This window comes from Palaemon carinicauda, chromosome 11 (genome assembly GCF_036898095.1).
Source record: "Palaemon carinicauda isolate YSFRI2023 chromosome 11, ASM3689809v2, whole genome shotgun sequence".
Taxonomy (NCBI): domain Eukaryota; kingdom Metazoa; phylum Arthropoda; class Malacostraca; order Decapoda; family Palaemonidae; genus Palaemon; species Palaemon carinicauda.
This window is the reverse complement of record NC_090735.1, coordinates 14,914,801-14,929,409: the sequence shown is the minus strand read 5'-3', so window position 1 is coordinate 14,929,409 and position 14,609 is coordinate 14,914,801. Positions and strand designations below refer to the sequence as shown.

Genomic DNA, 14,609 nt, shown 5'->3' with positions numbered 1-14,609 from the left:
GATTCTCTTCCTGTTATAGGAACTACAGACAAACCAGCTGGAGAAGCCAGTCAAAAGGAAAACTACTCCGTAAAGTGAGTGTTACGATTTAAGTTGGAAATTATCGAAATTATCATACTTAGAATTGGGGTGTAATGAAGTTTGAGACTACTATATTTTGCCATTAAAGTTAGGGATGTCCTGTGTGAAATATGCTATGCAAATAGTTCATAATCTGTAATTTCTTACAAAGCTTAATTTTTTAACCACATTTCTAAACTGAAATGCACGTTTGGCAGGGATAATTCCATGGTAATGAAATTGTCCTTTTTCACTGCTAAATAGGTTTTAGATAGATATATTTTTATATTGTAGATCTAGTGGCCCGTGTTGGAAAGACTTGATAATTATTCCAATGAATATGACTAGTTTTTCAGAAAATTGAATCTTTCAAGAGTTACTAGTCATATATTTAGTATGGTAATCATTAGAAGTGTCTGTTCTATTGTGATTGGGCAACTACCGTATTTTATGCAAGATGGAATTCCATGCAAGGTTAAATGACCTGGGTGGCCAAGAATCGTTGCTAGAACAACTTATCTTTTTATATTTATTGTTAGCAATAACAGGCTTGAAAAGATAAACAGGAATAACTCTGGAATATTTTAGGTTTCATTATCTTTTGCTTGTCTTTTCTTTTCACTTATTTTGAAAGCAGCGGTGTTTTTTCAATATATATATAAATACCTGAAGAATAAATTCCATTTAGGAACTAAGAAACTTTTGAGTAACTTTTTTTATATGGCAGTAGTTAAATTTTGGTATAATTTATAATTTTTTTTTTTATTGTTTACCTTATGTTGAACATCAAAGAACCTAATAGTGAATATATCTGTATCTCTTGGTCACGTATTATGGGAGATTTTGTAAATTCCAATGTGATCAACATGGCAATTATAATTTTTGGAATTTTTTTTGGGGGGGGTCTATAATTTATAACTAGTTCCTCTTGAGAATTATGAAAGTCAACATTTTTAACCAGTGCTTATACAGTACATAGCAATCTAATTTTGCTGGTCTTTTTTTAAGTATTCATAGTATCCATTATTTTGCTTTACTCCAGGTCCTTCAGGTTGTCTTATATTGTAATGATGGGCTGGCTCTAAAATCTGTAAGGCAGGTGAGTAGTATCTGGCAACAAGTAGATTTATATAGTTAACTAGTGTCTCGATGCAATTTATAGTTGTGTAAATTCATTAATAGTTATATCTTCTAAGAGGAGGTAGCAGCAGTAGGGGAGTCAGCATTATGAAGCTTCATCTGTGGTGGATAATGTGGGAGGTTGGGCTGTGGCACCCTAGCAGTACCAGCTGAACTCGGTTGATTCCCTGATTAGGCTGAAGGAACATAGAGAGTAGAGGTCCCCTTTTTGTTTTGTTTCATTGTTGGTGTCGGCTACCCCCCAAAATTGGGGGAAGTGCCTTGGTATATGGATGGATGGAAGAAAGTATATAGATACCAGGTTGTAGGTAATAGGTACCCTCTCAGATATACTTTGAAATTAGTGAAAATTGTAGGGTTTGTCTTCCATTTTTTTTTTTTTTTTGTCAAAGGAACTTAGTGTAAGCTGCTGTAGTGCATGATGGAATTCCATGCAAGGTTAAAATACTTGGGTGGCCATAAGTCAATGCTAGAGTAACTTGGTCTTTTCATTTCTTTTATTGCTAGAAATAGCAAGTGCTGAGAAGACAAAACAATTGGTTTTTAATTTGGTTATTTTTCCTTTCTGTTTGGAGTCATTTATAGACTTGAATATTTTATGCTTTTTGTTTGAAATACAGTAATTTAATTGTGGTAGTGTTATTGCGTGGGGAAATTCCATGTAATATTGAAAAATTTGGTTGCCATAAATCAATGCTGGAGGAGTTATATTTTGCTAGGAATAGGTGATATGAAAAATTGTAATTAGACTAGAAAATGTTGTGATGTGGTTTATTTTTTTTTTTTTTTCGTGCAAGGTACATCCTAATATGGGAGAACATGAACTATTTTCAGGAACCATGTAAAAACTAGTACTTTTGCATGCTTATGGCTTAGCTAAAGCTGCGTCCAACTGTTTGACTGTGCAGATTCAAAACACAATGTTTGTAAATGGGGAGTTTAATTTTACAAAACCACAATGTGTCTGTGTGCTGTTAAACAGGCTACAGACAATGCCTTTGTTCTAACTTTGAGTGTGAAACGGTGACGTTGCCAGACATAAAATCATGTTCATTATGGTTTTTTAGTGACTTGAGTTAAGATGGCTTTTTTATATTCTTTGATTTATCGTCCAACTCGCACGTATTGGTCTCGGAATAACATTATTGAATTAATTAAATTATTGCGTGAACGGGAATGTTTGTGTAAAGTAAGGAATGTTTTTTATAGTAATAGGAACTAACGTTCTGCACCCCTCTAAGAGATAAGTGATAAGATTACCAGTAAAAGTTTCAAATAGAACTAACATCCATCCTCAAGTAGGTGACATTCATCTTGTACTGTACTTCCCACAACAAAGTCATGGAATTTCCTAGTGTGCCACAGCGTTTCAACCACTACAATCCACTTTTTTATGAAGGTTTCTCTATTACTTCTTTATACATGTACCAATTATTGTGATGTATAGCGCAATCTTCTTATCACGAAAAACTCCGACCATTTTTATCGTACCATATTACGCTAGCACAAACACGCCGCTTTCTGCCTTGACTTGCTGCCAACTGATTACTGTAGTGGTTACCTAAAAGCCGAAACCCACCTGTTCTGTAGCTCTGCTGTGTGGAAAAAGTTTCGGTCAGAGTTTACGTACTTTATATGATCGACATAATCTCAAGACAGTTCAACCCTGTGGACGTGTCATAAGGTTATGGGTTGATTTATTTATTCAGTATGGCCGGTAAATTCACTTTGAAACCCTAGAACAAGTGTGCTTCTGGTATGTACTGTACATTAGGATTGTTCACATGAAATTTAAGTAAATCGTCTTGTAAATTGTAGTAAGAGGTGATATTTAACAGAATTCTTTAACTAGGGCTGACTGAATTGCGAGGCTTAAAATTTGTAGGATTATGATGGACAGACAAGTTTCAAAAGCCTGTGTTTTAAAGCAGGTGAGGAATATTTTTAACAAAGTCAATTGCTGTATGTATTAAATCTTGTAATAGCCATTCTAATACAGTATATTTAGTGAGAAATGTATAGTAATAGGTATATTAGCTTTAGAGGTATATGGTTAGGGAATACTGTATGGTTACCAGGAACAGGCTTAATTTAAACTGCAATTTGGAAGGTTGTATAGTCGAGTAGGTGCATCAGTTTTGCCCTTTATCTAGGGTTTGACGTACAGTGGTGTTGATGCATGACGGAATTCCATGCAAGGTTTAAATACTTGGGTGGCCAATGTTCAATGCTAGAATAATTTTGTCTTTGTATTTTTTATTGCTAGAAATAGCAAATTGAAAGGACAAAACAATTGTTGATCTTTAACTAATTTTTACTTTTAAATCTTTTATTCTTATCGACTTGATAAAGATGCATTATGATTTTAAGATGTTAGGTGCCTGAGAACTGAAATAGGCCGCATGAAACTTTTGAAAATAAGAAAAATATTTTTGTATTTCACATTTTCTGTTCATGGGGATGGAAATGCCACAAGGGTTTAACTTCTGACTGATATTTGAACTAGTGAAGACGTTTAAGCTAATTCATGTACTGAACAGTATATGTTTCCTTTTCAGGTTGAACTTTATAGGAGGTGCAGGACAAGCTTAGAAATAACCATTGTTTAAAGCAGGTAAGGATAGAATGTTGTCAATTGTAAATTATTAGTTTGCAATTTATTGTGATATAAGTTCGTATAGAGTACAAAAAATATATCAAGCTACTAACTTGGTTTGCACAGTATGTAACATTAGCTATGGTAACACTTTAAAACAAAATTTTTATAGGTAACAGCGATGGGTTATTTATTTACTTTAGTTACCTTGGTTTTCAGTATGGCAATGAAGGTTGGTCACATTACCTCCATAGCAAAAGCTTTGTGTCTTCCATTCGAACGTTCTGTTTGATGGTTGACTATGGGGCTCTATATCCAACCAAGATTAATTCACTATCATAGTACCAAAGTGAAATTTCTTTTGCTTTGGCCTCCATTAGTTGAAACATTTTCTTGAATATTATTGGGTGAATTAAGTATTTGTCAGAACAAATTATCCTTTAAATATATTTTGCAGAATAACTAGCCATGTATCTTCCACTTTACCTGTGGTGGGTTAGTGTAGGTGGTATCATTCCATGTAAATTTTTTTTTTTTTGGGGGGGAGAGGGAACTTTCCTGCGTAATGGGAAATTGGCTGCCATTTTATTTTCTTAATTACCATTATTTTAAGAGAAAAAAATTAGGAAAGCATATATAGCCCATGAGACGTATCATTTGATTATCTAGATAAATAACGAAGATATAACTTGTTTTCATTATGAAATCATCTTGACAACATTGTCTGCATTGGTAAGTTTTTTTGTCTTCTGACAATTGCACACGCCTAAAACGGTTATCAACCTCTACAAAATTAAAATACAGCTCTCACTCTGGGATCACTCGAAATTACCCCATAGATACTCAACTTTAACGGTGTCGCTTTGTTTACTCTCGCGAGCCTAAATTTAGTTGTTTGGCATATTTTCACTGTGTAAGTGGTTTGGCATTTATGATTTCAATATCATGCCAAAAGAAATACATATATCAACGCACATAAGATGTCTTCTGTTAGCATAAAAAAAAAAAAGCTAAATGGTGCATGATGGCATACTGCTAATAGCCCTGCAAAGGAGGTTGGGACAGGAACCATAAGGTATGATTCAGGAGTGGAACGGATGGAATGTATAACTTGTAATTACAACTCTGTGTTTAGGGTAATTATGTTAATTTAATTTTTTCCAAGAGGAAATCTGAAATTACATAAAAATCCTTGGACAACCATAATTCTGAAACATACTTTTCCTCATAACTTATCCTATTCATTATTTATTTTTTTATTGATAAGTATATCATTAGAAAGAAGAGAAAAATTGTCAGAGCAAATCATTTGTGAAATCAAATTTTTGGGAATTGGTGAAAATGAAAAATCATGGTTTTTGAAATTTGAAAATAATCCGTTAACATTTTTAAAAATTTTTTTACAACAATTAATAGGATATTTTTAAAGTTTCTTCAAATTTTTAAAAGTTACAGTTATTGACTGGGTACCTATAATTTCAGTATAAGACTTCAGAATATATTCTCAAACGTGTGGAAATTATGAATTTTCAAGCAAATGGTCATACACAGCAGCCTATTCCCAAATTATCTAGGGTTCAGCGGCTTACAGTATGGCAATGAAGGTTGGTCACATTACCTCCGTAGCAAAAGCTTTGTGTCTTCCATTCGAACGTTCTGTTTGATGGTTGACTATGGGGCTCTATATCCAACCAAGATTAATTCGCTATCATAGTACCAAAGTGAAATTTCTTTTGCTTTGGCCTCCATTAGTTGAAACATTTTCTTGAATATTATTAGATGAATTGAGTATTTGTAAAAAAAAAAAAAAATTTGTTCATGAGTTATAATTAGTAGAATAACCAAGTCTTGTTACTTTCAGGTAAATGGAGTGCTCCATTACTGTATTTATCAAGGTTTAGTGCAGAATATGACAGCATAAGGTAAGCTAATACAGTAATCCATTGGTTCAGGGTCTGTTATTATTGATTGGTTCATTCCATATGAATTCATGAAGAAAGAAATTGATGGTAAATTTATGTAATTAGGATGAACTGCAATGATTTTAAAAGCTTATTGGTTATACTACTATAAACATAACAAAAGCAATACACATAAGACAGCATGAAAAGGAAGAATAAAACTCCCATCTGATCTGACACATCATACTAAACTCGGTATCAGTGGGATAACTCCGATAAAGTGCGTCGGTGGACAAAAGCCAGCAGATAAGAATTGGCAATGGGACAGATGGAATATATTGTATAACTTAGAATTGCACCTCAGTTTATGGTAATTTTTTTTTGTTGGTTTTAATTGTTCAAGTAGGAAAACTAGTTGCATTAAAATCCTGGCATGCCTATAGCTCAAAAATTTACTTTTCATAAATTATTTTACATTGGTTATCTACTGTTCTATTTAAGAAATAGATATTAGAAAAAGATTCAGTATTGCAATCAAGGTTGGTCACATTACCTCCGTAGCAAAAGCTTTGTGTCTTCCATTCGAACGTTCTGTTTGATGGTTGACTTGTGGGGCTCTATATCCAACCAAGATTAAATTACTATCATAGTACCAAAGTGAAATTTCTTTTGCTTTGGCCTCCTTTAGTTGAAACATTTTTCTGAATATTATCATATGAATAAAATGTCATAAGAAAATATCTATTGGATATATTTAGCAGAATAACTTGTTAATTTCAGGTAAAGGGAGGTTGCCCCTTCACTATGCAGAGATCAAGGCATTGTGCAGTAAATGGCAGCATAAGGTGAGCTAATATTCTGTTGGTGTTGGCTAGAATACATTCCTTGTAATATTAAATAAGGCTTTTTTTTTTCCCCTTTAAATTTGACTAGTATGATGAATCAAGGTTGGTCACATTACCTCCGGAGCAAAAGCTTTGTGTCTTCCATTCAAACGTTCTGTTTGATGGTTGACTATGGGGCTCTATATCCAACCAAAATTAACTCGCTATCATAGTACCAAAGTGAAGTTACTTTTGCTTTGGCCTCCATTAGTCGATACACTTTTATTTTTCATATATCCAATCCTAAAGTTCAGAATGACTCTTCATCTCCACAGCAGAGGAAGAAATAAATAGGAATAGAAAAGCTTATGTGGGTCTCTCGTCATAACACTTATAAATATCAAAATGGGTGGGCCTTCATAAGGTGAACAGTTACCGTACTTGAATAATAAAATCCCATTAGGTTTTGTTTGTCCTGTCGAAAAATATTTTAGGTCTATTCTTTTGAAGGTTTATTTTTGCTCAAATCAATTGTAAAACTAATATTTTGTTTAAGCCTGACTCCTGTAACAAAAAGTTAACTAAGTGCAAGTAAAAGTCTGTTTATTTATTAACTAAATCATTAGTTATAGTGTACCGAATGGCTTGCATTGATAATTTAATTTCTATTGCAGGATATTTTTACGTGTGGACCCTATGGCTTGGCACAAGTTTGTAAGATTGCTTTTTCTAGAATTCTGAACAACTACGCAAACCGAGTTAATTTTTTATTTTTATTTTGTGAGTATTGGTTTTGATATTTGTAAAATGTGTAATTTATTGCTGTGATGAGATACATTTACAAAGGGTTAAAAACATATCTGATTTAATGATGCCAACTAGGGCGGACTGAGAACGCAAGTTGATGTGTTCCCTGTTGTTATACTTGGATATTTTTCTTGATTAGCGAAATCTGCTTTACAGGTAATCAATTGGCAGTGGTTTCTCAAAGGAGGAGCAGATGGTCATTCCTATACGGTAAAATGAAGGTAGGAAAGAGTAACATGCCTAATTTTTATAGCCATTATAAAGTGAGGCACTGTTTAGTTGTAAAGGCTAGACCCTGAGGTCTGTCTTTTGAAAACAGATGCCAGAGAAAAGTGCAAATATTGGTTGGGCTCCATGGTCTCCATGTTTGTCCTCTCACGTTTGCATACACCTTAATTTTTGAAATGTTTTAAAGTTTTGATTTATGGAAGTTATTCAAATTTTAATCACCCTTTCGTATTGTAAGGCCATGTCTGAGAATTGCATGTGCCGCTTTTAATTTTCAAAGGTTTTTTTTTTTTTTTTTTTCATTTGTAGGCCAGAGACTGTATGATTAAACTTCAAACTATAGGTAGCTTGAGTAAGGAAGGTGGGAGAGCCAAATGCAGTTGAGAGAGATTACTGCTAAACCATTAATGACATTAAACCAAGGAAGAAGATGCATCAAAACTAAAAACATGCATGCAAGTAACGCTTGTATATTCTTTACGAAAGGGGATTTGTGTAAAAATGCATTTAATATATTTTATGTTTTACCATTACAGTATTTCCAAAGCTATTTAGTTTATGCCGCCATTCAAGATGTATTAGTTTATTTTGTTTCAAAGAGTTAGACCAGTGAAATACTTAACAATTTCATTTGTATTTCATGTCTGGTTAGGAAATGCTGCTCCTAGCCCTATCTATAACTTTAATTCACACAGGGAGTTGATATGAAGAATTTTAGTATACAGTACTTCTGTAACAAAGTATATTTAAGAATAGTGAAATTTATGAAAAGGTAATTTGAGTTAAAGTAGCCAAAGTAGTATTTGTACTAATTAATGTACATTGAGAGAGTTAATTTTCTTTTGCAGGATTTTTTTTTTTTTGGAATCGAGACCATATGGGTTAGCAGAGAGTTTTGTAGAGTTCTTGAAAACTGTACCAATGAGGTTAACTGTTTTCGGTAAGTATTGGTCTTGATATTTGTTGAATTTGAATTTATTGCTGTGATGAGATAAATAAACAAAGGGTTAAAACATTTCTGATTTAATGATGCCAACTAGGGCGGACTGAGAACTTGAGCTATTATGTTCTGTTGTTGTACTTTCATATTTTTCTTCTTAAATGAAATCTTCTTTACAGGCTCTCATTTGGCTGTGGTTACTAAAAGTTGGAACTGATGGACATTCCTATATGGTAGAATGAAGGTAGGAAATGGTTGCACACCTGATTTTGTTGGGGTTATAGAGCCATTATAAGTGAGGCACTGTTTAGTTGTAAAGGCTAGACCCTGAGGTCTGTCTTTTGAAAACAGATGCCAGAGAAAAGTGCAAATATTGGTTGGGCTCCATGGTCTCCATGTTTGTCCTCTCACGTTTGCATACACCTTAATTTTTGAGATGTTGAATTTTTTATTGATGGGAGTTATTTAAATTTTAATCACACCTTTGTATCGTAAAGCCTTGTCTCAAAATTACATTTTTCTATTGTAATGCTCAACCTTTTTAAAACTTCCCTGGTAGTTACATATATATAGCTTAAATCTCGCGTTTTGACGCAGGATTTAAGCTATATATATGTAACTACCGGGTAAGTATATTTAAAAATTTATTTTTTAATAAAAAATAATTTTTTAATTGATTGTATACTGGAAACTATAGGTAGCTTGAGTAATAAGAGTGTAGAGCCAAATGCATTTGAGAGGGATTACTGCTAAACCACCGATGACATTAAATCAAGGAAGAAAATGCATCAAACCTAAAAACATATGCACGCAAATAACATTTGTTCATATTATATAAGAAAGGTGATTTAAGTTCATAAAAGCATAGAAAATGTTTTATGCTTTACCATTATCCCCAAAGCTATTTAGTTCGTGCCATTCAAAACGTATGGTGTGTGGTTTTTTTTTTTTTTTTTTTTTTTTTTTTTTTTTTTTTTTTTTTTTTTTTTTGAAAGCTAGTTATCTTTAGTTAGGAGTTTTTGCTCCTGGCCTATCTAGGACATTGACAATCTTAACAATATAGTCATTTACAGTGTTGATATAAACATACTCTATAACTTTCATTCACATTTATGACGTTAATGTGAAGAAATTTAATGTTCTGTAATGATGTACATTTGAAAATATTTTGTTCTATAAATAGGCATTTTTATGAGTAATTGTAACCAAAGCAATATTTGTACTACTAAATGTACATAATGATATACTTCAATTTCTTTTGCATGATTATTTTTTTTATAGAATTCGGACCATATGAGTTGGCAGAGGATTTTGGAGGATTAAGCCTTCTGTAGAATTCTTGAAACTTTATGCTACTGAGGTTAACTGTCTTTGGTAAGTATTGGTCTTGATATTTGTTGAACTTGAATTTATTACTGTGATGAGATACATAAACAAAGGGTTAAAAAAAATTCTGATTTAATGATGCCAACTAGGGCGGACTGAGAACTTACTTAATGTATTCCCTGTTGCTATAATTCGATATTTTTCTTCATAAACAAATTGTTCTTACAGGCTATCATTTGGGAGTGGTTACTGAAAAGTGGAGCTGGTGTACATTCATATATGATAGAATGAAGGTAAGAAAAAGTTACACAGGTAATTTTTGTTGGGGTTATAGAGCCATTATAAAGTAAGGCACTGTTTAGTTGTAAAGGCTAGACCCTGAGGTCTGTCTTTTGAAAACAGATGCCAGAGAAATGTGCAAATATTGGTTGGGCTCCATGGTCTCCATGTTTGTCCTCTCACGTTTGCACACAACTTGAGTTCTGAAATGTTCATGGAGTTTTGATTTATGGGATCTGTTTAGATTTTAATCTCATTTTAGTATTGTAAGTCCTTGTCTCAGAATTACATTTGTCTATGTTAATGTTCGAAACTTATTAGAATTATTTGCAGACCTGAGACTTGTAGGATTAACTTCAAACTATAGGTAACTTGAGTTATGGCGTGGAGCCTAAGGAATTCTCTTGTAAATTTGAAAGAAACTCCTGCTAAATCACTGATGACATTAAAAAGAGAAAGAAAACGCATCTAAAATCTAATACCATATGCTTTTATGTAATTCTTGAGCAAGTAGTATTTTAGTGTATAAAAGTATAGAATAGGTTTTATGCTTTACCATTATTCCCAAAGTTATCTAGTTCAGACCATTAAAGATGTATAAAATTTTGATTTTGTTTCGAAGAGCTAGACCTGGGAAATGCTTAGCAATTGCATTTGTATGCATTTCTGATTAGGAAATGTTGCTTTTGTGTCCTATCTAACACATGACACTCATTTCTATAGTAATGTACAGTGTTGATATAAATATACTCTATAACTTTGATTCACACGCCTGGTTTTAGTGTGAATAATTTTAATGAAGCTCTGTAACGATGCATTAAAAATAGCATGAATAGGTAATTTGTGAGGTTTAGTAACGAAGCCTTATTTATATTAATTATTATACATTGAGAGATTTTAATTTCTTTTTCAGGATTTTTATGGAATGGGGACCATATAGGGTAACAAAGGGTTTTGGAGTATTTAGCCTTTTGACGAGTTCTTGAAACTTCATACTATTGAGGTTAACGGGTTTGGTAAGTATTCGTCTTGATATTTTTTTAACTATAATTTATTGCTGTGATGAGATACATAAACAAAGGGTTAAAAAATTTTCTGATTTAATGATGCCAACTAGGGCGGACTGAGAACTAATTTAATGTATTCCCTGTTATACTTTGATATTTTTCTTCATAAGCAAATTGTTCTTACAGGCTAACATTTGGGAGCCGATACTAAAAGATGGAGCTGGTATACATTCATATACGATAGAATGAAGGTAGGAAAGAGTAAGACGTATAATTTTTGTTGGAGTTATAGAGCCATTATAAAGTGAGGCACTGTTTAGTTGTAAAGGCTAGACCCTGAGGTCTTGTCATTTAAAAACAGATGCCAGAGAAAAGTGCAAATATTGGTTGGGCTCCATGGTCTCCATGTTTGTCCTCTCACGTTTGCACACAACTCAATTTTTGATATGTTGAAGTATTGAGTTATGGGAGTTATTTAAATTTTAATCGCCCTTTTGTGTCGTAAGGCTTTGTCTCAAAATTCTATTTTTCTATTGTAATGATTATAGACCAGAAACTTTGTATGATTAAACTTTCAAACTATAGGTAGCTTGAGTAAGGAAGGTGGGAGAGCCAAATGCAGTTGAGAGAGATTACTGCTAAACCACCGATGACATTAAATCATGGAAGAAAACGCACGCAAATAAAATTTGTTCATATATAAGAAAGGTGATTTTAGTGTATAAAAGCATAGAAAATGTTTCATGCTTTACCATTATCCCCAAAGCTATCTAGTTCACACCATTCAAAATGTATTGCTTCTTAGTTTTTGTTTCAAAAAGCTAGTCATCTTTAGTTAGGAATTGTTGCTCCTGGCCTCTCTAGGACATTGACAATCTTAACAATATTATCATTTACAGTATTGATATAAACATACAATATAACTTTCAATCACATGCACAACGTTAATGTGAAGAATTTTAATATAGTTCTGTAATGATGTACATTTGAAAATAATGTGTTCTATGAATAGGCATTTTATGAGTAATTGTAACCAAAGCAATATTTGTCCTAATAAGTGTACATAATGATACACTTTAATTTCTTTTGCATGATTTTTTTTTTTATAGAATCCGGACCATATGAGTTAGCAGACAAATTTGGAGGATTAAGCATTCTGTAGAATTCTTAAAACTTTATGCTAATGAGGTTAACTGTCTTTGGTAAGTATTGGTCTTGATATATGTTGAACTTGAATTTATTACTATGATGAGATACATGAACAAAGGGTTAAAAAAAATTCTGATTTAATGATGCCAACTAGGGCGGACTGAAATCTTATTTAATGTATTCCCTGTTGCTATAATTCGATATTTTTCTTCATAAACAAATTGTTCTTACAGGCTATCATTTGGGAGTGTTACTGAAAAGTGGAGCTGGTGTACATTCATATACGATAAAATGAAGGTAGGAAAGAGTTAACACGTATAATTTTTGTTGGGGTTATAGAACCATTATAAAGTGAGGCACTGTTTAGTTGTAAAGGCTAGACCCTGAGGTCTGTCTTTTGAAAACAGATGCCAGAGAAAAGGCAAATATTGGTTGGGCTCCATGGTCTCCATGTTTGTCCTCTCACGTTTGCACACAACTTGAGTTCTGAAATGTTCATGGAGTTTTGATTTATGGGAGTTATTTAGATTTTAATCTCTTTTTAGCATTGTAAGGCCTTGTCTCAGAATTACATTTGTCTATTTTAATGTTCGAAATTTATTAGAATTATTTGCAGACCTGAGACTTGTAGGATTAACTTCAAACTATAGGTAACTTGAGTTATGGTGTGGAGCCAAAGGAATTCTCTTGTAATTTGGAAAGAAACTCCTGCTAAATCACTGATGACATTAAACAGAGAAATATAAAGCATCTAAAACCTAAGATCACATGCTTGCATATAATTCTGGAGCATGTTCTATAGCAAGTGGTATTTTAGTGTATAAAAGTATAGAATAGGTTTTATGCTTTACCATTATTCCCAAAGTTATCTAGTTCACACCATTAAAGATGTATAAAATTTTGAGTTTGTTTCGAAGAGCTAGACTTGTGAAATGCTTAGCAATTGCATTTGTATTCATTTTTAATTAGGAAATGTTGCTTTTGTGTCCTATCTGATACATGACACTCAACTCTATAGTAATGTACAGTGTTAGATATAAACATACTCTCTAACCTTGATTCACACGATGGGTGTTAGTGTGAATGATTTTAATAAAGGTCTGTAACGATACATTAAGAATAACATGAATAGGTAATTTATGCAAGGTTTAGTAACCAAGCAGTATTTATACTACTTATTGTACATTGAGAGATACTTTCATTTCTTTTGCAGGATTTTTATGGAATCTGGACCATATAGGTTAACAGAGGGTTTTGGAGGATTAAGCATTTCGACAAGTTCTTGAAACTTCATACTAATGAGGTTAACTGTTTTTTTGGTGAGTATTCGTCTTGATATTTGTTGAACTTTAATTTTTTGCTGTGATGAGATACATAAACAAAGGGTTAAAAAATTTTCTGATTTAATGATGCCAACTAGGGCGGACTGAGAACTAATTTAATGTATTCCCTGTTATACTTTGATATTTTTCTTCATAAGCAAATTGTTCTTACAGGCTATCATTTGAGAGCTGCTACTAAAATATGGAGCTGGTATACATTCATATACGAAAGAATGAAGGTAGGAAAGAGTAACACGTATAATTTTTGTTGGGGTTATAGAGCCATTATAAAGTGAGGCACTGTTTAGTTGTAAAGGCTAGACCCTGAGGTCTTGTCATTTAAAAACAGATGCCAAAGGAACTTGCAAATATTGGTTGGGCTCCATGGTCTCCATGTTTGTCCTCTCACGTTTGCATACAACTTAATTTTTGAGATGTTGAAGTATTGAGTTATGGGAGTTATTTAAATTTTAATCACCCTTTTGTGTCGTAAGGCTTTGTCTCAAAATTCCATTTTCCTATTGTAATGATTATAGACCAGAAACTTTGTATGATTAAACTTTTCAAACTATAGGTAGCTTGAGTAAGGAAGGTGGGAGAGCCAAATGCAGTTGAGAGACATTACTGCTAAACCACCGATGACATTAAATCATGGAAGAAAACGCACGCAAATAAAATTTGTTCATATATAAGAAAGGTGATTTTAGTGTATAAAAGCATAGAAAATGTTTCATGCTTTACCATTATCCCCAAAGCTATCTAGTTCACACCATTCAAAATGTATTGCTTCTTAGTTTTTGTTTCAAAAAGCTAGTCATCTTTAGTTAGGAATTTTTGCTCCTGGCCTATCTAGGACATTGACAATCTTAACAATATAGTCATTTTCAGTGTTGATATAAACATACAATATAACTTTCAATCACATGCACGACGTTTATGAACTTTCAATCACATGCACGACGTTTATGTGAAGAATTTTAATATAGTTCTGTAATGATGTACATTTGAAAATAATGTGTTTTATGAATAG

At 32.8% G+C, this 14,609-nt stretch overlaps 1 long non-coding RNA gene across 1 annotated transcript; it reads left to right on the top strand.

Annotated features, from left to right (window-relative positions):
• Positions 1–447: 447 nt before the first annotated feature.
• LOC137649625 (uncharacterized) lies at positions 448–7,300 on the top strand. The gene is made up of 5 exons (XR_011045796.1): positions 448–1,159; positions 3,759–3,814; positions 5,658–5,718; positions 6,478–6,542; positions 7,196–7,300. It is a non-coding gene; the product is annotated as an uncharacterized lncRNA (long non-coding RNA).
• Positions 7,301–14,609: the final 7,309 nt, after the last annotated feature.